Source organism: Phocoena sinus, chromosome 3 (assembly GCF_008692025.1).
Source record: "Phocoena sinus isolate mPhoSin1 chromosome 3, mPhoSin1.pri, whole genome shotgun sequence".
Lineage (NCBI taxonomy): Eukaryota > Metazoa > Chordata > Mammalia > Artiodactyla > Phocoenidae > Phocoena > Phocoena sinus.
The window spans coordinates 90,405,874-90,431,879 of NC_045765.1; positions in this window are offsets into that span (position 1 = coordinate 90,405,874).

Here is a 26,006-nt window from a genome sequence, read left to right on the forward strand (position 1 = left end):
TGAATACTTTATTTGGCACTTACTTATGCACATCTCTGGGACATCACTTTCATTACAGTTGTAGACTCTTATTTAACATTTTTATTTAACATTTTATGTTGTTGTTTTCCTCAATCACATTTTAAACTCCTTGAGGGCAGTGGCCATTTCTTATTCTTTCTTAGCACAGTCCATATAATAGGCACTTAATGAATGTTTATCTTATCTGATACACCAAGATATACAACATCTATTACCCAAATCATGGATTCAATCTCAATTATGGCTTTGCCTTGAAATGTAGATTAAAGCGCAGATCAGTGTTACTCAGATGCTATTTCCATACATTTAAGCAGTAAGAGAACTCATTAGGAGTTTATAATACCTTTATTACAACTGAAGGATTTTTTTCTTAACTTAAGAGCTCTGTAACAAATGATTTTCAAATAACCAAATCTTCTTGGTACATAATGTGTTACCATTACCATTAAGAGAACCTGAGAGAAATATAAACAAATATAAGAAAACATAAGTACGATATACAAAAGTTGTATGATAAAACACCATTTCTTTTCCTATATAAAGGTAACAAATATTTCTACATTAGTAAGTACATATTAAATGAAATCTCCTATTCAATTACCTCAAACTTCTTCATCAACCAACATAGACATGTGTGTAAATATAGAAATACATGTGTGTATATACACTAAATACATATATACACATAAGTAGAATACATACATATGCATTGGCATATATATACATATACATTTGTAGTATATACACTATAATTTTCAGTAGCCTAGGTGTTGATCTGCCTATTGGAATAAACCAGAATCTAAGAAGGAATTCATTTTTTTATATTTCCTAGCTTAAAGAAATTCAGGAATTGGAGTGATTTCCTCAGAATATTAAAACATTTCTCAGAAAAAATCATAGTAATGGTAGTGATAAGTCATAGTAAACCTTCAGACTTACATCATCTATATGCAGTTTTGATCTTGGGAATAAAACTAATTAGTTCAACACTATAACAAACTAAAGTATAAAAAAAAGACAGAAGGAAGATTTTAATATCTTAGAAACCAAGACTTAACATACAAGTTCTTGTGAAGGTCTTGGTTTCAAAATGACTTTAGGAAGTTAAAGTTTTGTGTCAGTTAAAGGGAAACAAATTCCATAACCAATCTTAATGTATCCCACAGAATAAGAATCACCCTCCTGGGTACTCTGCCTCTTGAGGCTAGATAAACTTGAATTGTTCAGTATATGAAACTATGATCAACAAATATTGTTGGGACTTCCCTGGTGGCACAGTGGTTAAGAATCTGTCTGCCAGTGCAAGGGACACGGGTTCGAGCCCTGGTCCGGGAAGATCCCACATGCCATGGAGCAACTAAGCCTGTGAGCCACAACTGCTGAGCCTGCGTGTCACAACTACTGAAGCCCGTGCGCCTAGAGCCTGCGCTCTGCAACAAGAGAAGCCACCACAATGAGAAGCCCGCACACTGCAACAAAGAGTAGCCCCTGCTCGCTGCAACTAGAGAAAGCCTGCGCGCAGCAATGAAGACCCAATGCAGCTAAAAATAAATAAATAAAAAAACAACAACAAAAACAAATATTGTTGACTAACTCTGATCATAAGAGGAGGATGACAAGGACATGAGTCTTTAAGGGAAAGTTTTATTCACGTAACTACAAATGAATAGACAAGTATACCATGCTGTAGAACTAAAAAAACAAAAGAATCTAGACCCTGAAGCACATTTGAATGGAATGTATTGATGATTTTACAGTTAACTTAATATTTATAATTTTTGTCAAACACTATGCTAATTGTCACTATAATTAGCAAAATTTTATTTTAAGGGTTGCTTAGGAAGCTTTAAAGTTTGCTCAAGAAGACTTTAATTTGATTTCCAAGTTTTTTATTTGTCAGCCTTTTTTTTTTAAGTCAACAAGTTCATATAACTAAATTTACACACAAGTTCCTTTTCTGCCTGTGAAATATTTTATAAATACAAAATACATTGCAACTATATTTTAAGGAATAAAACGCTAAAAATGAATTTACTCATAAATTTTCTTAGCCTTATATTTCACTCCAGAAACCCAAACTGCAAACAGAATTGGGCTAACAACTACACCACAGGCAGATGTATATTACTTGTATCAAATATCTGTATAGACTTATCAGGATAGAAATTTATTTTTTAATTTCCCTACTTCAAATTTTAAAGGCTACTACTTTATTACTTTATATATCTAATTGTTGAGTGTTTAGTAGTTTTGGGGTTCCCATTGACATGTCTGGGTTTTCTCTATCTATCTGTGTATCTATCAGAGTATTTTTATATCCAGAAAGAACACAATTTACCCTAATAAAAATTGCAAGATATACGTCTGCAGAAAATTTATGCATAATATTGTAGGCGTTCCATAACTGTTCCTGTCTTCAAAGATCAAAAGAGAATTTTACTCTTTTACAAGGGGTTCTGGCATAATTGTCTTTCATCAGATATCTTTTAAAAATCCTTAATAATTTCGTTAGAATAAATGACTAGAAGTGAATTACTGGAAGAGACGGTATAAACATTCAGATGTATTTTTTTTAGAAATTATTACAAATTTAAAATTCTACTAAAGGAGTGTAAAACTCCCCATCATTCTATAGTATTTCCAATATTCAAAAATCTAACTCTTGATGTCTACATACTATATGTCTCTTAAATGAATGAATTCCAATGGTAAGTTGTATTTTCCAGAAAAGTCTCATGGATGATCTATTCCTCGACTTCTTCCATATTTGATAATATTTGTTCTCTTTATACTCAACAGAAGTCTGACTGCATAAAAAATTCTTAAGTTATATCATATTTAGTTTTGTTCAGGACCCAGAGACATTGCTTTATTGTTTGTAATTGAACATTACATTAATCCTTTTACCATATTTTTACTATTTGCATCAGCTTGGCTGAATTTCATTACTAATTTTTGTTTTTGATTTGTTTTTTAGTTTCTCAAGAAGGAGCTGTGCGTGTCATATACACTGAGTTCCTTCATGTGTAAAGATGTGTGTTACACTTTGAATTCAAAAAACAGATTACCTAGGTTTAACATCCTTGAGTCATAGTTTATTTCCAAGTTTTGGAGACTCTTCTACTATGTCTGGACAGTTAATAATGCTGTAGAGAAGTCTGAGGGCAGTTCAACTTTCTCCTTTTGTAGGTGACTTTTTTTTTCCTGCCTGGATGCTTACAGAATTTTATCTTTAAAGTCCAATTACTTAAACATATTGACATTAATTTTATTTAAATAGAATGTGTACTTTAGATTTGAATGTGTAGATTCAAGTCTTCATTTTGAGGATTTTTTCTCTGATTATATCTGTTAATACATTTTTGGGTCCATTTGATCCCTGTGTAAAATCATATTTATCTTTAGTGGGAAAATAAAACTTTCCTGGATTCCTCGGTGCTCCTATAAAAGCTCTAGTCTCTTAATACTCTCCACATACCATAAGAATTAAATCTGTAGCCTTTCCTATGGTTAATTTTTCTGATCCCTGAAGGCCAAGTGGTTAGAGCCCTGATTAGATCCCTAGGCTGAGCCCTGATTAGATCCCTAGGATAAGCCCCAAGCTGAGGAAGAGACTAGAGCATCATCTCTCTAGAACGAACAAGGAATGAAGCCCCAGGAACTGAAGATACTTTAGTCATTAAAGCTTAAGAGGCACCATCTGGCTCTTGAAGAGATTTTATTTACATATCAAATGATTGGAGTAAGAAGAAGACCCCTTCAGGAGGGGATGAGTCAGCTTCCTCCTTCCCCCCTTATAATCAGAGCAAAATCATTTTTCCTTCTCCCTCAGCTTTAGAGTGTCCTGTTACTTCCATGAAACATTTGACCTTCTTTTGATCACATCACCCCATGGATAAGGCCTGGGGACAAAAGGCCAATATACTTATTAGCTATTATAAAGTCATTGATAAGAAATCTATTTCTGATCCAAAACACCTCATGTGTGCATTCAGGATAAAATTAATACGGATGAATATTAAAAACAGATTTTGTTTTGGATTCCGTGTACTGATATGAAAGCACTGTTATTAAGTATGCCCCTGCCCTCAGAATTGAGAAATGGACAAGGATGATAAAACTTCCAGCTTTTCCTTTCTGTGTAACTAGACAAGTAGATAAGGCTTAGACCCGTGCCCAAACTGGTTATCATTAAGGGTCTGCTGAGCAGTTACCCAGGTGCCCACATGTAGACCTGTGTCTGCTATGAACCCACTGAAGCCGAGAAAGAGCACCTGATTGCTGCAAGATTGAACTCATCATCTCTACACAGCAAGTGCAGGCAAGGATGCTACACTCTCACCCAGGAGACAGATCATGCTGCCTTCCGCTGGGAAGCCAGGAAAGGTACTGATAAGGGCAGAAGGTTTCTATATAAATTATTCTTTACATAATGAACAAGAATGCAGAGAACATCACAAAAACAGCACCTCTTACATTATATAATAAGGGTACCAGTCATATTGTATTAGGGTCCCACCCTTCTGACCTCATTTAACCTTAATTATTTCTTTAAAGGCCCTATCTCCATTCTAAAGCGCAGCCACATTCCAAAATACTGGGGGTTAGAGCTTTAACACATGAATTTTGGAAAAACACAATTGAGTTCATAATAACTGTGATTAAATAGTTGGATTTAGTTCTAAATGTCATGGGAGGCCATGGTACGATTTCATATGGAGTGGATAGGGTGAATGACTTATATGTGATTTGTTCATCCTCCATTCTGAGTTGGAGTTTGTGGGTATTACTTTATGTCCATTTTTCTGATATGTGAGGTCTGGGCAATAGGACAGGGAATGTGCAAACCTTTGTTGGAGGAACCAAAGTTCTAGCCTCTCTTTTGAGCTTGTGTTTAAAAGAATCTACCAGAGTGCTCTCCAGCAAGCCTGAAATATATATTTAGTCCCATGGTGTGGGAATTCTGCAATTCAGCTGAGAAGGCTGAAGCTCTAATTGTTCAGTCTACCTCATCAGATGGTCTCTTCCTAGAAGCTAATGCTACTTCTCTATCCAGCAGAGGGAAAAGTAAGGAGGATTCGTGTGGAGTGGAGGGTGAAGGACAAGTGCCCTTGGTACTCAAGTACTCAGTGTACTTCTTCACCTCCACCCCCAGCACTCTGCTCCCTTAGAGAGTGTTATGGCTTCTGTGCTCCCTATTTATTACTTAGAATAATTATCTAGACAGAGCTGTGATGATTTCCACTTTTCTTTCAGTCTGAAGAGACAATATGGATGGGGGCTGCCTCCTGGAAGTTTCTTGCTGCAACTGAAATTCCACTGTGATGGCTTCCTTCATGACTTTCCCTGGATACAGTCTCCATCCCTCTCTGTATCTGTGCATGCTAGTGAGCAGTATCATGATCTTCTAACCACATTTTCTGTCCCCCGTATACTTCCTGGGGGCAGACTGAATCAGTGTACAACATGCTAAGAATTTTCACCTGATTTCTTTTGGACCACCACTTTTCAAATTTTATGACAAAATGCTGTAAATTCATCTCTTCTTGGTCGATTGCTTCTGGTGAAAAAAATTGCTCATACATGTATTTTATTATTATTAATTTTGGTTGGAGGCAAAGTCAGTGATCTGGGTGAAATCTGCCCTACAGTTTCTCTAAGGATATTTTATTTTATTTTATTTTATTTTTTTATTTTTTGGTACGCGGGCCTCTCACTGTCGTGGCCTCTCCCGTTACGGAGCACAGGCTCCGGACGCGCAGGCTCAGCGGCCATGGCTCACGGGCCCAGCAGCTCCGTGGCATGTGGGATCTTCCCGGACCAGGGCACGAACCCGCGTCCCCTGCAGGTGGACTCTCAACCACTGCGCCACCAGGGAAGCCCGGATATTTTATTCTTATATTCTGCGTATTCTTGTGGTTGCTTCACATTTGGTTTTGTATTTAGTGATTCAGTTACATGGCAGCCCCTTCCTCTCTTTAATTTTAGATTGACTTCACTCATTATTTTTTAATTAAACAATGTTTCTGCCACTGGATTTGTGTTTCTAATCAAGAAAAAGCAGAGCAATTAGTTGCTTGAAATTACAAACTAAACCACACAGTTCTCAGCAGACACTGATTCTGTCCTGACTCTTTTACATTCTAAATGAAGAAGAGAACTCATAAAAGACTCTGCTGTGAACCAAACAGGCAGAGATAACAGTCTCAGACATACTAAAGCTAATTACCTACAGTAAAGTGATTTGAAGAAGAGCCAATAAGAGACTGAGGAGTAAGCATATTAAAGCCACTATAATAGAAGACATGAAATGAGACAAAAGAAATGAAAGATGGAAATGTAACTCATGGAAGGAAATTCATATGGGAGATTAAGAAAATTACCTTGCTATTGTGTTTATTCTAGGTAAGTGAATGACCTTCACTGGCAATTATTTTGAATCCAGTATTTGTAAGAGAAACAGACTTTGTCAGTGGTTGATGGCATACAGGCTAACTCTTTTCTGTCCTCCCAGCCCTGACTTCATTCCTTATTCCTTCCCCTCATGGTGTAGATAATTAGATATATGGCAGAGAATTATAGGCATATGAAAACTCAAAGAACACGGATGCTGTGAACTATGCTTATCTAGCTGAAGGCAGAATTTTTTCCAATGTCATCCTCTTTGTCAGTTACAAAACTGCTGGGTTTATACATTAATAATTCTTCAGTTGATGAAAGGACGTCGCTATCAGAACACAACTTTCATTGAACTGTTGGTCCCAGAAGGTCTGGCTCTCAGTTGGCTGGATGTCTATTTTGGTGGAAAGTCATTTTTCAATAACTCATTATCATATACTAAAAAATGTGAAAAATTTGCTTTATTATTCCTGTGACAAGGCTGAAGTGGACCACACATGTGACTGGAGAAATGAAACATAAGTCAGGCAGCATTTTGGATCTGTGTACTTTCTCGCTGGATAAGAAGACTGTGCTAGAATCCACGAATTTTTTTTTTTTTTTTTTTTTGGCGGTACGTGGGCCTCTCACTGTTGTGGCCTCTCCCGTTGCGGAGCACAGGCTCCGGATGCACAGGCTCAGCGGCCATGGCTCACGGGCCCAGCCACTCCGCGGCACATGGGATCTTCCTGGACCGGGGCACAAACCAGTGTCCCCTGCATCGGTAGGCGGACTCTCAACCACTGCACCACCAGGGAAGCCCAGAATCCACGAAATCTTAATGAATATTTACTTGACTAATAAAGGGGTATGAACAGGGATAAACTCTAATAACCTTTTTTTTTTAATTGCTAAAGGCAAGAAAACAAGAGGGAGAGACTAGGAAGTGAGACTAATCAGATAACGTAGCATTTTATAGAGATTAAATTCTTGTTGCATAGTTTTTGATTATGTCATGCCTTAATCTGATTCAGTCATCTTAGCGAAATTACACATTTTAAAAGATGTATGTGTCCTGGCATATTTCATATTTTAAGGACTATCAGAGGAGCACAGAAATGTTTTCCCATTTTCTCGGATTAAAATAGCAAAAGTGCACCATCAGATAGCGTTCACTTTACAAGAACAAAATCTACTCCAGCTGATTAACCAGAATAGGATTTATTACAGAGTACCAAATGGCTTAAAGAATGATTAGGTGAGCTGATAAAACAGACTTCAGGCTAAGCATCCAGAAACTGTTTCTCAGGTCACACCACAGACCTGGGCAGTCAAGGTGGCTGCTGCTCCTGTGGTAACCAGGGTGCTGCCTGGTGGGGAGATATCTGATGCTCTGCTGCCTGCTCCAGGGCAGTGTTAACCCCGTCATGATCCACGCCGGGAAAATGGCACTTGATGCTCTGCTTCTCTTCTCACTCAGCTCCTGTCTGAATTCTAGTTTTCTAGCAATGCTTCTGACTGGTGAACCTAAATCACATTCAGAGCTGCACATCTAAGGGAGCCTGGGAAACGCAATGCTTAGACTGCCAGTCTAGGCAGTACAAGGGACACACTAAAGAAGTTGGGTTATCTGCTGAATGCGTTAATCTAGTATCTGTAATTTTATAACATGGGTGTTGCACAAAGATTCCTTGAATTTCTTGGCACTCTACAGGTTTCAAAGTGCCTTTGGAGTCATTAAGGCACTTGATCATCACCACAGGATTATAATAGCTAAGGTCAGGTGTCTGAGTCTCAATTTTTCTCACGCTTAGCAATACTCTGTAGAAACATTTCTAAGGCATCTGTACACCTTTAATTCATACATTTCCCTAACTGCACAGTATTACATGATGTAAATGTACTCCCAAGTTATTTAATAGTCCCCCATTAAGGGACAGTTACTGAGTTTCCTATTTTCCTCCATTATAAACAATGCTACGACAAATATCCTAGAAGACATGTCCTTGTATGCAATTACTTTTTTCTTTTGCCGCATCAAAGAGTGAGTACGTGGCTAGTCAACTCTTAGTATTATTTCACCTTCTTCCTTAGCAATATAACCCTTAACTTTCAGGTGAGCATATTTATTTCTTGTAGCTAAAAGTACTTGTGTGACTAGGTAATATAAGCACAGTTCCTAGAAAACATCTTAATATGGAAGCAATGAGTTCTTTAATGCCTTTCTTTCATATACTAATTGACAACTGACATGCAGTTGTGATGGCTGGAACTCCAATATTCTTTGAGAGTCCAGAGATGTAAGCTGTGGCTAAGGATGATGGCTTTGGACAAGACCCTGAAGACCATGGAATGTCCTAACCAGGTTGTGTATTTCTAGGCTTATTTTATGTGAGACAGAAACTTCTATTTTGTTCCTCCACTGTCATGTTAGATTTTCTGTTAACTGCAGCCAAATGTACACATTTTAATAGTCAAATTGTGTTCCCCAAAAGCTACAAACTTTACATTTCCATCAACAATGAATAAAAACATACTTTCCCCCATATTTTTGTTTTTTAATTTTTGCCAATTATATGGGTAAAAATATCTATGTTAATTTAGTTTGAACTTCCTTAATATTATATTTGAGTATGTTTTTATGTGTATTTGGCCATTTGGATCTGCTTTTTTGTGCATTATCATGCATACTGAGTTGTTTATCTTTCTTAAAATATATGAGAGCTTTTCATAGGTTTTTGATAACTATATCTCTTAGCTATTATATTGTTTTTGTAAACTTTCTAAAATAAACAATAATAGTAATTCTACGTATATTTCTAAAGTTCTTTTTATCAAAAACTTTTTTAGTATTTCTTAACTAAGTATAGTCTGGGGGAGTGTATATTATCTTTATTATGGTAAAATAAGATACTTCTGTGGATATTTTATTTAAAAGTTTTTTAAAAACAATAAATGATAGGCAGTATGAAATATAAAAATAATTTTTAAAATAAGAGCAAAATCAAATGATCTTAGTCATGCAAAATTTCTAAAGTTTATGTCCACATACCCATCAGGAAGATATGGAGAATGTAATGGTGGAGTAACCAAGATAGAGACAGAATCTAAAAAACAGAGAATGCCAATAGGAAAGAATGCATTACCAGTCTCCATTCTAACTCCCACAGCAAAGCAAGTTCCCTTCCAGTGGCAATGCTCAGCTATGTATCTTGGTGAAGGGAAATAAAAGTTCTAGAATACAATGATTACAATTGGTGTGCCTCATGGAGCTTTTTATAATTTATAAGAACAAAAGAATCAAATGTTTTCTAATAATAATCTAGATAATTCCCATGATTTTATTCTTTAAAAAAATTATTGAAACATAGGTAATTTATAATGCTGTATTAGCTTCAAGTATACAGCAAAGTGTTTCAGTTATATATATATATATATACACACACACATATATACATATTTTCTTTTTCAGATTCTCTTCCATTATGTCATCACAAGGTATTGAGTATAGTTCCCTACGATTTTATTCTTCATTCAAGTATTCTTTAGAATAAAATAAATGTTATTCTGTATATGATTTTCCTCCAAACGCTGAACTCCTGACCTAGACTTAGTTCTAGAGGACCAACACTAACACACAGGTGTCTAACACTGTGTTAGTAGATTCAAGGCTAGTCTGACACTAGACACCTCGTGAGCTATTACTGTACCTACAACAGGTATAAAACTCCTTATTTTATTCATTTTATGTTCCTTGGTGTCACAAACATTTAACTCTGAATCCTAGGAAGTCAATTAACTTCTCTGTATCTCCATTTTCTCACCTATAATCTCTATTTTACTTGTTGGGAAGAACAGATATATTAATGTATGTGCAGGTACTTCATTCAGTTTTGGCACATAATAGATTCTCAATAAATGTAAGCTTCACTGAGTCTGTATATGATGCTACTGGGAAGACGATTTGAATGCCTGTAAAGATATATATGCCATACTCCCTACACTAAAGTAGTGGTTCTCAACCCAGGACAACTCCCCACCACCACCAGAGGACATTTGGCAATGTCTGGAAGCATTCTGGTTGTGTCCCAGCTGGGAGAGGTGGTATTACCAGCATCTTCAAGGTAAGGCCAGGAATGCTGCTAAATATCAAACAATGCACAGGACAGCCCCCCACAACAGAGAATTATCCAGTTCAAAATGTCAGTAGTGCCCTTCTCTAAAGATACTTGCCATCTAAAATATCTAAACATGTTTCTGACTAGATTCATAGCAAAACTGAAAGCATGACCCAATAAACTTGTTACATCCTAACATTCTCTCCTTGACTATGGTTTGAGGGAGATGCATTACGTACTTTTGACCAGGCCATTGGGATCCTTTCCAATCAGGAGCTGGGGAAGCTTACAACCTGGGCCCTCAGCAAGACCACCATCAACGGCAGAATATGAAGATCCAGCTTTGTGGTGATCTATTTAACTCAACTTGGCTCAAGTTGCATGGTAGTCCTGTTGCTCTACCATATGGCTTTCTACTTGTCATCCAAACTGTGACATTATCTGTATGGTTTAGGGCAAAATGACTAACAGCGCATACATTAGCCACAAAAAAATGTAGCGGTCCCATAATAAATATGCCATAGAAGAAAATGACTGACTGTTGATGTTCTGGTGCAGAAACTAGGTGGATACGGTACCTATTCACTTGCTTTGTGTGACAGGGGATGCAATATTTATGATTTATTTAAGGCAGAAATTTCTACATCTTTTTTAATAAAGCAGGCTGTACAATGAAGAAAATGTATTTTTATGAGGGCAGTTTGGGAGCACCTTGGCATTTCTTTTATTTTTCTATCTGACTTTTTGCAAGTTGCTCTCTGATGCTTCCATATATCAATAGTTGACTTATGAAATGCAGGTTCTGCACACTCTCTAAAATCACAAAAACCTTCTATAAGGTAAATATAATTGATTAATATAAGCATAACATCAATATCCTAAAATATGCATATTTCAATGGTAATTTTTAAATGTAAATATCTATAAGCCTGCATGTATCAAAAAATTGTAAGCTTTTTATAGAAATAGTAATTCATCTGCATATTCTATTCCATGTGTTGATGTAATATATCCCTACATAAATCCATTTAAGTATTACCAAAAATATGCAAACATAAAATTAAAATATTATTGTGAAAACCTCAACCTCTGTCCCAATAACTGCTTTTTATTTATACTAAAATAATACAAATTTGATAAAATTACAATATTTTTATAATGCATTTTATTATATCATTCATATTTTCTTCTCAAGTTATCAAAAGCTTAGACATTAAAATTAGGCAAAATGAAACAATTTACTTGGTAGAAATGTGGCAAAGTTCTTCAAATCTCTTTTAACCAGTGCTCCTAAGAAATACAATAACAAAGTGTATAAAAGAGCCAATAAGACATGTTTTCCAAAGATGGATTCAATCTAACTACCAAATACACCAGTCATGCAAACTAGTATTAACCTATTGTCAGGGCTGAAAAGAAGTTGGGCTTTATAGGTCTAATACCATAGAAAAATGAGGGAATTCACCTGACCATTTTGATCAAAATCAAGTACTGTCCTATCATTATTTAAAAAACAAAATAAGCAAACAATAGTAACTCTTAATGACTGCTATAGGTTTTTCAAATCTATGGTTGATAAGAGCACATGATCCTAGAGAAGTAAGTGTGCTAATTTATCCTGGCATTTTCTTATACAGGCCTCCCAGTAAAACTCATTAGCAGATATTTTACTCTCATCAACTGCTAAGCGAAATTGTCCTGCCTTTAGTGTCATCTGCAAATCTTGAGATGTTATAATCATTCACTCTATGGAGAACAATAATGACAGGTCCCAGAAATTCAGAATTGGACGTACTTACGTGAATGTGTACTAGCCATCTATTCTAATTCTAGATTCCTTTTCTGCACCCTCTCATCCGATCTATTCTCTTGGCTTTCATCACTACTAGTAAATGGAGAGAGGAAGAAGGTAGAGCAAAATGTTTCATACTCTGTGCACGGTCGTTTTCCTGTCAGGCAGAGGGAGATGGTGTTCTCTTGCTTCCCCTCTCTTTTGACTTATACCTATTTATTCCTTCCCTCACATGGCCCCTTCAGCCTCTGAACTATTTGATTTTTAAATCTACCCTCCTCCCAACACACCAGCTTCAATATCTTGAGATAACCTCTACAACAAATTTATAATTTTATAAAGATTTATAAGTCTTAGCTTCAAATAGGTTTTTTGTTTGTTTGCTTTTGTTTTTGTTTTATTTTACTTTTTACCTTGCAAGGAGAAAAATGCTAAGGATTTGACTACTTGCTTGAAATGGAAAGCAGGGAGAGGAGGTATGGAAGAGAGAAAACAGTTCTATAGGAAACAAACATATCTCTTTGTATTTTTTTTTCTTTAAACAAAGGTATTTGGAAATCCTAATACTGGAAGGGCAAAGAAAGCCTGTATTAAATGTATGTATATAACTTCTTTACAAATTTATAATTTCTCTCAATTTTCTTACAGACAAATCTTACTTCCCATAGATATTCTGTGTAATTAAAATTTTTATTAAGAAAAAAATACTAAGAAATGTCGATTCAAGTTAGGAGTGTATTTAAAAGTTTAACTATACCCTTAAAAAAAGTTCTTTACTAAAATTAACTATTAATTTTTTAATGGAGTCTAACTGCAGCAGATAAGACATGGATGCTTGCATATCACCCACCCTGTCCTCCAATTAAAGTAACATTATCAGTACAGAATTTTTTTTTTTTTTTTTTTTTTGCGGTACGCGGGCCTCTCACTGTTGTGGCCTCTCCCGTTGCGGAGCACAGGCTCCAGATAGGCAGGCTCAGCGGCCATGGCTCACGGGCCCAGCCGCTCCGTGGCATGTGGGATCTTCCCAGACCGGGGCACGAACCCGTGTCCCTTGCATCGGCAGGCGGACTCTCAACCACTGCCCCACCAGGGAAGCCCCAGTACAGAATTTTTATATGATTTTTCAAAAAAGAATTTATAATTGATATATAAATCACTTGAATCTTAGACCCTGAATTAACATATACACTGAATTATAAATAACCCAGGGGTTCAGGGAGCTTTTAGTTTCTGAAATTTTCATAATAATGAGTTGTAAAAACACTTTGTCAAAATCTGTGACTTCCAGAATGAAGATTCTCTTAATGTTGCTAGAAAAAGAAACAAACAAGAGCCTTAGAGTCCTTGTAAACCTTTCCTCTAGTTACAAAATAATGGGAACCGTAGTTCCTGAAATGGCTCAGAAGTCATTGATTCTACCTTTCAATGAGTATCTTAATATAAACTTTAGAATTTACAGAAAGAAAAAACAATACTGTAGCTATAAAACGAACTGCCATAATGGTAGATCCTTGTTGCCCATCTCTGTGATTAATATTTTGCAAATGGCATCTGAGAAAATGGAGCTTAAATTCACTCTTCAGTTGCAATATCATATTAAACTGTATTTGTGAGCTGTTAGACCATCATTGTGCTTGGTATTAAAATAGATCTTTCTGGCATTTCTTTCATATCATAATTGCAATATAAAATTGACATAGGGACAACAATTAGATAGCCTTAATATAAAGCAAGTTCCAACCCAAATTAGGATAAAAACTTTAACTAATCCTTTTAAGTTTAGCACATTGTCTAACTGATAAGTAAAAAAAAACAAAAACAAAAGGCTTTTAAAGCTATTTCTAGTCTTCTTAAATAATAAATGTTATCATTTGCAATTTGGAAGTGAAAGAGCTAGTTTTAAGGGAAAGTGCTCTGGCTAACCTTATAATGAAACCAGATATTTGAATGCATATTTGAATTTTGTGGAACTGAGTGATGTGTTCAAGTTTGCTCTTTGAAAACTGCTACTTGTCATCCATGCCAAATATCTATCTTTACAGGTGATGGCTGCATTGGGGATTACTTCTGGTAAATAAGAATGGTGCAGACTTTGGAGGCTAGGCACTGGATTTTCATTATTTCTTCTACAATAAATGAAATTATGTGTAATGAATTGTAATTTTGTTAATGTGTACGCAGATGTTCAAAGAAAATCTAGTTTTTGTTTGGTCTTTCTATTGTTTCTTTGTCATAAACCTGTTGAGTAGGATAGGAACCATAGTCCCACATACTATATTTAGAACAATCCAGTAAATTCATTTGATTCCAGGAACTTAAATTGTGTACACTCATCTGTTTTGAATGAATCAACCAATCTCTGGTAAAAACTAAAACTAGGATATTTGCCTTACAAAAATGATAAAAGGAGTAAACACAATTTGAATATGTCTTATATTGAACAAAAGAGAAAAAAAACTAACAAAAAAGCATTACAAGCATTAACTGTTAAGTACAGAAACTGAAGCCAAACCAAGTGTAATAACTACTGGATGATAGTAAGTAGCCCAATCTTTTTTTCATTAAGAGGTAATAGTGGGACTTCCCTGGCAGTCCAGTGGTTAAGACTTCGCCTTCCAATGTAGGGGCTGGGGGTTCAATCCCTGGTCGAGGAGCTGAGATCCCACATGCCTCAAAGCCAAAAAAACAAAACATAAAACAGAAGCAATATTGTGACAAATTCAATAAAGACTTAAAAGAAAAATGGTCCACATCAAAAAAATCTTTAAAAAGAAAAAAGGTAATAGTCTCACAATGGAATGGAAAGGGCTTGTGATACATATTGAATATTGCCTTCACCTCTCTAAGTTTAAAGATGAACAGTTCCAACAAGGTATTCCAGTGAAAAGAAGGTTAGCTACAGATAAATGATAAATATAAAAAAATTAAGTCCCCAGACTTACCCCCAATATCCTGCTTTGCTGAGAATTACTTGAATAATTTGTGATTTTAAAAAAAGTTATCAGGTTAATTACCTTAATACTTCATTTTCTTTGAGTGTGGAGACCTAACTACTGCTTCATCATACTGATTACACACTGCATTTTGTTAATTCATATTAGCTACTATTTATGGGGATATATATCTTCTAGGCATGGTATTGGGCCTACATATAATACAATAATCAATCCTCACAATAAAAATATAGATTTTAGAATTATTTCACAAATGAGGAAACTGAGGTTCAGAATAAAAACATAACTAGCTCAGCTTCACCTGGGGTAGTAAGTTGCAGAAAAGGATAACAAACAAGGTCTAGCAGACTTTACATTTGTTTTCTTCCAACTAACCTATATATAAAGAATTTATTGAGCACCTGTTCTGTCCTAATTTTTACTGAAAACCTGGGTATGGTTAAGCACAAAAAGGAAGGTCATTTACCTATAGCAAAACCTCCCTCTTATCTATTATATGGCCAAATATATATTCTTCTATGATACAGAACACAATGATATCTGCCTAAGGTATGGCTTTATAAAGGGGGCTCTACCTAGCTTGGATTATTGCTCAGTAAATATTTACATCTCCCCCGCCCCCATGTGAGTGCAGTACACTTCTCCATCTCATTGACATTGAGTTCGGCCAAGAAATTTACATTGACCATGTGTTATTTGCAATTGTGATATAAATGGAAGTTTGAAATATGCTCTGAAGTTGCACTTGGTCACTTGTATTCCTGCCCTTCTATGAGAAGACTCTCAGGTACCTACTGGTCTAAGAATAAGAGACACATGGATCTCATGATTTTTCCCTCTTCATCTATTAAGGTAGTAAATGAAATTGATTGCTTTCCAAATTAAACTACCCCTGCAGTTCTGTAGTACCTACATGGACAGGAGAAATAGTACATTTTATACATCGCTGGATTTTATTTTCTAATATTCTGTTGTGGTTCTCTGCATCTATGTTCATTAGAGATATTGTTCTGCAGTTTTATTTTCTTGTAATTCTTTGTGTGTGATTTTGGAGTCAGGGTAATGTTGGCCTTTTAAAACGAGATGGGAAATTCTCTCTCCTGTTGTATTTTTCTGCATGAGTTTTTGCAGAATTGGTTTGTTTGACAGGATTTGCCCACAAAGTCTTCTGGACTTGGGGTTTTCATTGTGGGATGGTTTTCATATATGAATTTGAGATGTGTAAGAGTTATTGGTGTACTAAGGTTATATATTCCCCCTGAATGAACTTTAGTAATTTGTATCTTTCAAGATACTTGTCTCTTAAGTAGTAGGATTTATGGGCATAAAGTTACTTTTAATATTCTTTTAATTTTTTCTAATTTTTCTGGTTTCTGGTATCATAGATCACTGATTCAAGGCCTTGAATCAGTTACCTACTTTTTTGGGGGCTATAAATTTCTCTGTAAGCACTGCTTATCTGCATCCCACGAAGTTTGATATTTTATGCTTTATTTTTTATTCAGGTCCAATATTTCATAATTTTCCTTCTGATTTATCCTTTTTTTTTATGAGTTAGACTGTGTGTATACATTTTTAATTGCCAAATTATTTGGGGATATTTAAGATACCTTGCTGTTTTTGAATTCTAGTTTGATTCCATTGTCAGAAAATTTAATTTATATAATTTGAATTATTTTAAATTTGTTGACATTTGTTTTTGTGCTAAGGATATACACTATCTTGATAAATATGCCATTTGCACTTGAAAAGGATGTGCATTTTGCTATGGATATGTCTACTGAAATATGGTCAATACATCTGAAAACCTAAACTTTCTCTTTTGTTTATTAAAGTCATTTAATTAATTTTAGGTTTATTTTGAAATTAATCAAATGAACTTAATGGAAAGTAAATAAAATTTAACTTACTATGCAGGACTTGATGACTTAAAACTATAATAGCAACAACAACCATTTCTCATCTCTCATTACTCTGGGTTGCCTGGGCTCAGTTGAGTGGCTCTTCTGCTCTGTGTAGTGTTACTTGGACCACAGGCTCTAATGGGTGAGAATGGAAAAATGAGGCCCACTTGCATGGCTGGCAGTTGATGCTGGCTCAGCGTTCAGATTTCAGTTGGGGCTGTGAACCAGTGTGCTATGGTCCTCCTCTAGGTGGGCTCTCCACATGGCTTGGAGTTCTCACTGCATGTCTGCTGAATTCCAAGTAGAATGGAAAACATGAATGGTGAAAGCTTCTGAACTCTTAAGGTCCATCTTCAGAAGTTAAACAGTGTCATTCCCGCCACTTTGTATTGATGAAAATAATTTTCAGGATAAAGTCAGATTCTAGGAGAGGGGAAAGAACCTCAATTCTCAGTGAGAGAAATAGGGAAGACTTTGCAACCATCTTTAATGCCCTATCTTCGCATATCTCTTTTTGACAAAAACAAAATATGTCAATGGTAATTCAAGAGCCCTTTCTTCTCTTTTAATCAGGAAGTTCAAAAAGTCATGGATACTTAATATTACCATATTTTAACAATGCTAAAATGTGCATTTTTTCTACTTTATAAATGAAGAAACATGATCAACAGTATTTTACACTTATAACTGGTAGTGTATTATTTCGCTTTACATGAGGATGCAGCTCAAATAGTGGTTTAGATTTGATAAAATATCACAATTGGGAGATTTTATGCATCTACTTAGCATTACTCATGCTCTTTTTAAGCTATGAAAGTTCGGAATTTTACTTTATTTTATGCCCAATGTTGTTACACTTGAATGTGCGTGGGGAGTCTCTTCAAAAATAATACATCTGACAGGCGGAAAAGAATCTATGAGCAGATCCATCACATATGTTAGGTGGTTGGTCAGAATAGGCTAGGTTACAATGCCTTAAACAATCCCCAAATCTGTGGCTTAATACAACGAAAGGTATTATTCTCATATACTACATGAACAATGCAGCTTTGTTTTATGCAGTAACTCAGGCACCCAAGATGATAGAATGTTCACATCCCATAGTGTCATCATCTGTACATATGACCTATTATGGGAGCAGGAAAAGAGATGGTTGGTACTGACTCTTTTATTTTGCTTTCAGCTGGTCCTGTCTATTGCACAGTCTATTCATCTTAATAATTATGACTCCACACAAATGAAAAGGGACATTGATTTTAGGGGAGACAGATGGAATACTGGGTGGGCATCTTTCTTTCTACATAGGCTGACATTCCTTCTATCCAGTGGGATTTAAGAGGACATCAGGAATTCTCACATTTAGAAAAATTGCCCTGCAGGCTAATTATTTATGTTTAAACATCCATTATTAGAGATTTATTCCAGTGGATTAAGACAGTATTTCTCATTTACATAATTATGTAATTATACAGCGAATGCCAAATACTTTGAATCTTTATTAATATTAACAGCTTGGTGTGAATGAAGTTATTAAGGGTTTTTTTAGTGGATAAACTTAGTAAAATATAACTTGGTAGCATGAAAATCTAGATTCAACTCAGTAAAGTCAGGCTTGAGTAGCATGTTTTAGTGAGGGATTCTGTGCAACTCAGGTAAGGATAATGGAACTAGGCTTCTTGGAGTGACAGAGGTATCATAGGAAAGGGTATGATAAAACAAACCTTACTTTAAGTGACTTTAAAAATAATAACTAAAAAAAAAATTTGTGAGAACCTTTGGTGCTGTTCTTCAAATATTTTAAATTCTGTGCCTCCAGAACGTATGGTTAGTTTTCGCTTTCTTACCTATTTATTGTTGGATGGAGGCTTGTAAACTAGCCAGGGCTGATTTGTGGGCATGTGGTCTGTGCAGTCTCACAGGGCCCTGGTTAGAACGTTCCCATGCCTGATTCTGTTTTCTACTACCATTATTTTTAAAGTCCTACAATTTTTTGAATAAGAGGTACCACATTTTAAGTATGCATTGAGCCCCATAACTTATGTAGCTAGTCCTATAACTAGTTCTGGGCAATTAGTTGTGAATGGAAGTGATATGTATCACTCCTGGGCTGGTGCATTTATAGTCAGGGCCGAATCCTGCCCAGTTTTCTTCTCCTACAGCAAACGATCCAGGTTTCTCTGTTAACCTGGAGTGAGTTTCATTTTGAGCAGAGGTGCCACGTGAAAATAATGGTCATGTCATATGAATGAGGAGTAAGTTTGCAGTAGATTGCAAATATTGATAATAGGGGTAGGGATAGAATAAGATAGTTACACAGCTAGAAATCCCGCTAGGGGAAGATAGATAGAGAGGGACTTCAGGAGATCACCAATAAGCTAGACACCAACTAGAAAATGCCCAGAACATATGTCAGCTAAGCAACAATCAGATCATTTCAAAACTAAACAGACTTACTTAGGCCACTACCACAGAAAAATGGGTATAAGACCTGCATTCAGCTTTGGGAGGTCTGTAAGATAATGGACCCTGAAAAAACTGTATTCCTGCACATAGCCAAAACAGGAATATAGGTGAAAGGGGAAAGAAACTAGGTGCAAGGGAACATTACACTGGAACCCAAGATGAATTACCATATTTTAGTACCACCCTTCTGCTAATATACATATGATTTAAATAGCACCATGATAGTCCCAGTTAGACCATATAGGGTCAAAGGAGGAACTACTGATGTAAGCCTTAATGTTTACCCAAGAATGAGGAAGGTGGTCTTCTTCCCTCCCCAGTTTTTCTTTGATTATAAAAATGTAGTGCTCTTTGTTCTCAGGGCTGAGCTCCCCTGCCTGCCTGCATGTAATCTCTCACAAGCGTCCTGTGCTAATATACTCACTCTTGACTTATCACTTTGCCTCACGCTGAATTCCTTCTGCTTCAAGACAAGAGAACCTGAGCTTCAGTAAGTCCTGACACTAGGTGAGCAGTTTTATTTTTTATTTTTTCTGGGCCAATTTTATTTATTTATTTATTTATTTATTTGGGGGTATAGTTGTTTTACAATGTTGTGTTAGTTTCTACTGTACAGAAGTCCTGACACTAGGTGAGCAGTTTTAATTAAAAGGAAGTGGGTTCAAGTCCCCTCCTAAGACAGGGATTGTGGGTTCAATTTCCAATCTGCGGTGCAGCTGGGTTCGAGGGCCGTCAAGGAGTATGGTTTCATTGATACAATTCTCAATGTTCCATGTGTGTTTGCCCTTAGGAACGAGCTTTTACAGCTCCTCACTTCAACAGTGGAGTCTACTTTTCCACTCCTTGAATCTTGGCTTTCTTGTAACTTGCTTTGGGAAATAAACTGTGGTGGCAATGATACTGTATGTGATCTGAGCCCAGCCCTTGGGAGGCCTTCCATGCTTTCTCTCTCTCTTTTAAAGCCCTGCCAGCTGCCATGTAAACAAGCAGGGACTAACTTGCTGGAGGATGAGAGACCATCACGAGCAGAGCGGAACCACCCCAGTTGAGACTGCAGGGATGTGTGAGATCCCAGCCATAAGCATAGAGGCTACCAGTAGGTGGCCCCCCAGCTGCCCACAGATGCATGAGTGATCTCCTCTGCGAGTGGTTACCTCTGCAGAAGAACTGCTCAGGTGACCTACTAGCTTTGAGCTATTGACTTTTTGTGTTTTTTATTCGGCAACCGTAGCTGATATAAAGATTTGAAAGATTGTTATCAAAGAATATTGACTGAAAAGCTATTTTTTTGAAGCATGTACCCTATGCTACAGATACTGTTCTAAGTTCTTTATATATTATCACATTTGAGTCTTGTAACAATTACGTTGTTCTATTATTATTCTCATTTTACTGATAGGATAAGTGAAGTAGCAGAAAATGATTCACCCAAGGGTTGCAATACATAGTACAACAGAATGCAAGCCATGCAGTTTCACATTGGGACTGTTTATTTTACTCAAGTTCACAAAAATTGCTAATAGGAGATCTCTTTGTGTGACAAAACATAGATTGCTGGACATCAACATGAAGGTTTCTTATTTGCTAATATTACTGTATGGGGGACTGTACCTTGGCACCACTGCTCTTGGCTTTTGACCTTAGACTGGTTAAAATGTGTTATATTAAAATTCAGAGTGTTTCTCTTAACATTTATCGCTATTGATGCTTTTTACATTAATTAAGTGAAACATAGTTTGATATTTCTAGGAAATATTATGTTCACTTTCCCTATTTGCTATTTGTAAATGAACCACAGAATTCCTAATTGAAAAGAGAAATTCCGTGGCAAAATCTTAAAGGACAACTTCTAAAACTCTGGTTATTCTTTTGTTTCAGAGATGCCCGGAAAAACTGTGGTTATAGATTACAGTGAGAAGATTTAGTACTAGGGTTTTTAATATTCAATCTCACCATATTTTCAGGCTGTAGTTTTACAAAACTAGTAGTTCATGTCAATCTAGATTGCTCTGATAATTGAAAAAGAAAGAAAACTGCAACTCAATTTGTTTCCTCAATGGCTGTGTAAAAGCAGACATTCCATAATGATGTTAACCACAGGAGGTCATGGTGAAAGATAGCCCACTGGTATTTCGATTACCACAGTGAGTTTGTATAGGCATCACTGATGAATGATTATTATTGTACATTCACTCACAACTTCATTAAACTCCATTAGGAAAGTTTATTGTACAGTTGCATCATTATAAGTAACATGAACAGCCACAGCCAGAAAACCCTGAGGAGAAAACATAGTTAAATGGTGGATTGAATAGTTTACTTAAATGGAAGAAATGGTTTAATATTAATTAGAGAAATGAGTATTTTTAATTGTCCAAGCCTGGGCTTTCTGCCACATGCATACGGGTTATGGCTATCTATGCAACAAAATCAGTATGAGGCCAGTTTCCATATACCATCCATTCGAAAGACTGAGGAAAACAAACATACTATTTTCACCAAAGTCATCAAATTGTAGACTGGCATCCTAGCCATCTCCTATGGAAATTATTGATTCCAGTGGTATGACAGCTGTTACCGTTCTTCTTAGTAAGAAACCAGCTGTTACTTTTACTGGAATCAAATTATCTGTCAAACACTGTTGTTGGACACAAAGTTAATACGTGTCTCCCAGTCAAATTTGAAAAGCATCTGACATAGAAGGAATTTACCTCAACATAATAAAGACCATGAATGAAAAGCTGACAGCTAACATCATACTCTGTGGTGAAAAACTGAAAGCTTTTCCTAATCAGAAACAAGGCAAGGATGCTCATTTTCACCACTTCTGTTCAACATAGTACTGAAAGTCCTAGCCAGAGCAATTAGTCAAGAAAAGAAGTAAAAGACATACAAATCAGATAGAAGAAGTCAAATTATCTCTTTGTAGATTACATGATCTCAAAGAAAACTAAGAATTTAACAAAAAATGTTAGAACTAATAAACCAGTTTGGTAAAGTTATAGGATACAAAGTCAACACACAAGAATCAGTTGCATTTCTATACACTAGCAAGGAACTATACAAAAAAGGAAAAATTTTAAAAAGTCCTATTTACAACAGCATCAAAAAGAATACTTAGAAATAATCTTATCCAAGGAGGTGAAACACTTGTACACTCAAACTATAAAACATTCATGAAATAAATTGTTTTTCTTAGATTTTAAAGAAACTTTAAAGAGATTTGAGATGCATTTTATCATATATTCTTAAATAGGTGAGGTAAGAACACTTCTGGAATAAACAAAATCAGGTACCCATTTTATGCCATTTATATCCAATCCATTTGCCTTCCACTTACTGAATATGTGCCATGTGCCAGATTTTGTGCTTGGCACTTTCCAGATTATACTTCATCCTCACATCAGCCTTTAGGTTAAATATTTTCTTCCCTTATCAAACAATTCCAAAATGTGTACTTATAAACAAATTCTCTTATAGGGTATTATTCTAGTCCATCACAGTTATTTGAAAACTATATTTCTATTAATGAAAACTAAATCCAAGGATCAAACTAGTAATGGTGATAATACCTAATTATTTACTGAATGTCTCTATAGTATGTCAGAACATTGATAAAATGGAAAAAAAATCATGATGTAAATAGTAATATAAATGTAATTACAATTTTGGTGCTCCTTATTTTACCAGTCATATGGGAGTGAATATACAAGACAGTATTTGATTTTTATTTCTACCCAAAAGATATTTCTTCCCTTTTTCCTTCCTTATTAACAAAATCAGAATCTGATTTTGTTCAATTATTTACTCTAAAAGGACAATAGCCCTGTTCAAAATTTAGGGGTAGGGGCTTCCCTGGTGGTGCAGTGGTTGAGAATCCGCCTGCTAATGCAGGGGACACGGGTTCGAGCCCTGGTCCAGGAGGATCCCACATGCCGCGGAGCAACTAGGCCCATGAGCCACAACTACTGAGCCTGCGCGTCTGGATCCTGTGCTCCACAACGAGAGAGGCCGCGATAGTGAGAGGCCCATGCACCGTGATGAAGAGTGGCCCCCGCTTGCCACAACTAGAGAAAGCCCTCGCACAGAAACAAAGACCCAACACAGCAAAAATAAATTAATTAATAAACTCCTACCCCCAATATCTAAAAAAAAAAAAAAAAAATGGAAAATAGGGATAGTATTAAAAAAAATTTAGGGGTAAATGTGCTTTAATGAAAACTAATCATGGAAACCCCAAACCTCTCATAGATAATTAATCTAGGATGTGATACAATTCCATTCAATGGGATGTGAAGGAACATCAGCTATGAGGCTTCTTAGAAGGGTTTTTTTGATTTTTAATATGATTAAATTGGAGTAGACAGCATCTTTTTTTTCCCCACTGTACATTATTACATCTTTCTGTGACGAACTGCAGCGCCCATTGTATGATGATAGGATAGCTGGACTGTTGAAATAATCACTTGTAAAGTTATACTACCTCAGGCTTTCTCAGTATACAAAATAAAAATTTTAATTAAACTTACTGATTTTGAATTAAGCTTTTTGTTACCGGCAGCTAAGGTACATCCTATTTATTAATTACAGTATGCAAAGTACCAAGTGCATGGAGACTATAGTGAAAGAAGAAATTGATCTACAGTTTGTTCTATGTGGTCTCTTTGCAATTCTGAAACTAGTAGTACTTAATTTGCTTAATAAATGATTTATCCTCCCATTTATTTCTCAAATTCAAATTACAATCAATGAAGAATATAAGGTATCTCAACTAGATTCAGATTTCCCACAATACATATGATTTATTTACAACGATACCTTGAAAAATCAGGTTATTTCTTTTTGAGTTTTCTCTTGCCATCATCTACAGTTTCATATCTCAGACAATGAAGGTTATAAGAAATGAACAAAAATCTAGAGAATATTTTGAACTTTACTAGACATAGAAATAACTTTTCAGATTTATCTGATCAAGTAATTTCTTTAAAGAATATAGAAGGAAAATCAATTACAAATCTAATGATAAAACAAAAGCATGGAACAAGTCAAAGGAGATGAAATTGATTTGTAAATAATTTAGAAGGTGGCATGAAAGACCAGATGTGGAAACTTGGAAGGCCTTTAATAACCTAACCCATTTTTTAACCTCTCCTCCTTATCCCATGCAATGTCTTACCCTGGTCTCTCCCCAACAGTTTCCTTGAGAAAGACAAAATTTCTTCCCATTTTCTCACTGAAACCAGTGCTTCACTCAGCTGAGATCTTTCTCTTTGGTACAGCACCTTCTTCGTGGAACATTCATTCCCCAGATCTCAATTTGACCGATCCCTACTCCTTTTTCAGGTATCAGTTTAAACTCCTTTCTCCTTGAAGCTTTTCCTGACCCACTATAACCTGTTTAGATACCTTCCTATTTAGGATGCACCTGCTACTTTTCCCATGATGGCACTAATTCTATTATATTGAATTTGACTGTTTAATAGACTATGAGCTCCAGAAGAACAGGGTTGTGTTTGATTTGTTCACCATTTTATAGCCAGCATCTAACACAGCACCTAGTACTTAATGGAGACTTAGTTAATACCTGTAGTTTGAATGAATAAATAATTATTCTGAGTAATGATGTTGGCATTTTAGAGCTTATGGGAGGAGAAGAGATTACACATATTAAGAATGGAATTGCAGGCTTTGAGAGGAAAACAAAACAGACTCAGACTCCCTGGCAGATCACTGCACTGTTTTCCAGATGTGGAATCTTACAGAGCTGTAGGTTTAGTTTTATAAATACCAAAAGCTATTAAGTATATTATTTTTAGCTTTCTTCTATATATGAGATACCATGGTAGATACTGGTTAAATAATGATGAATAAAACCTTGGCTTCTGTGCCTTCAGGGGCCTTTCAATCTATGGAATGAATGTCTGAATAATGTGTTTCTGTGCAGTACTTTAAAAAAGTATTTGCATTTACTCTCATTCCTCAGAGACTCCTCTTCTTCCACCAACCCATTTCTCTTTTATCAACAACTTTTTCCAAGGAGTTTAAATTTAGATCCCTGGGTAGGAGGAACTTGATTATTATGCTCATCTCCACATGGCCTATCTATTAGTTATGGTTTGGCAAATCTACATGTGTTCCATCTTGAACTGTTGACCTTATAGCAGCTTTAAAAAGAGATAATAAAAGTGAGAAATGTATTGGACCCTTAATTAATGGGTGGTTCTAAGAGCAATGTCAAGATGATCAAAGGTTTAAAATAAAAACAGATTGGTTGAAGTGATGAAACAAAAAAGTAATTTACCTTTCTTGGTACAACAAATAGGCTGAATGTTCCTGCAAAACTAACTTTGACCCAAGTACTTTACATGTTTGA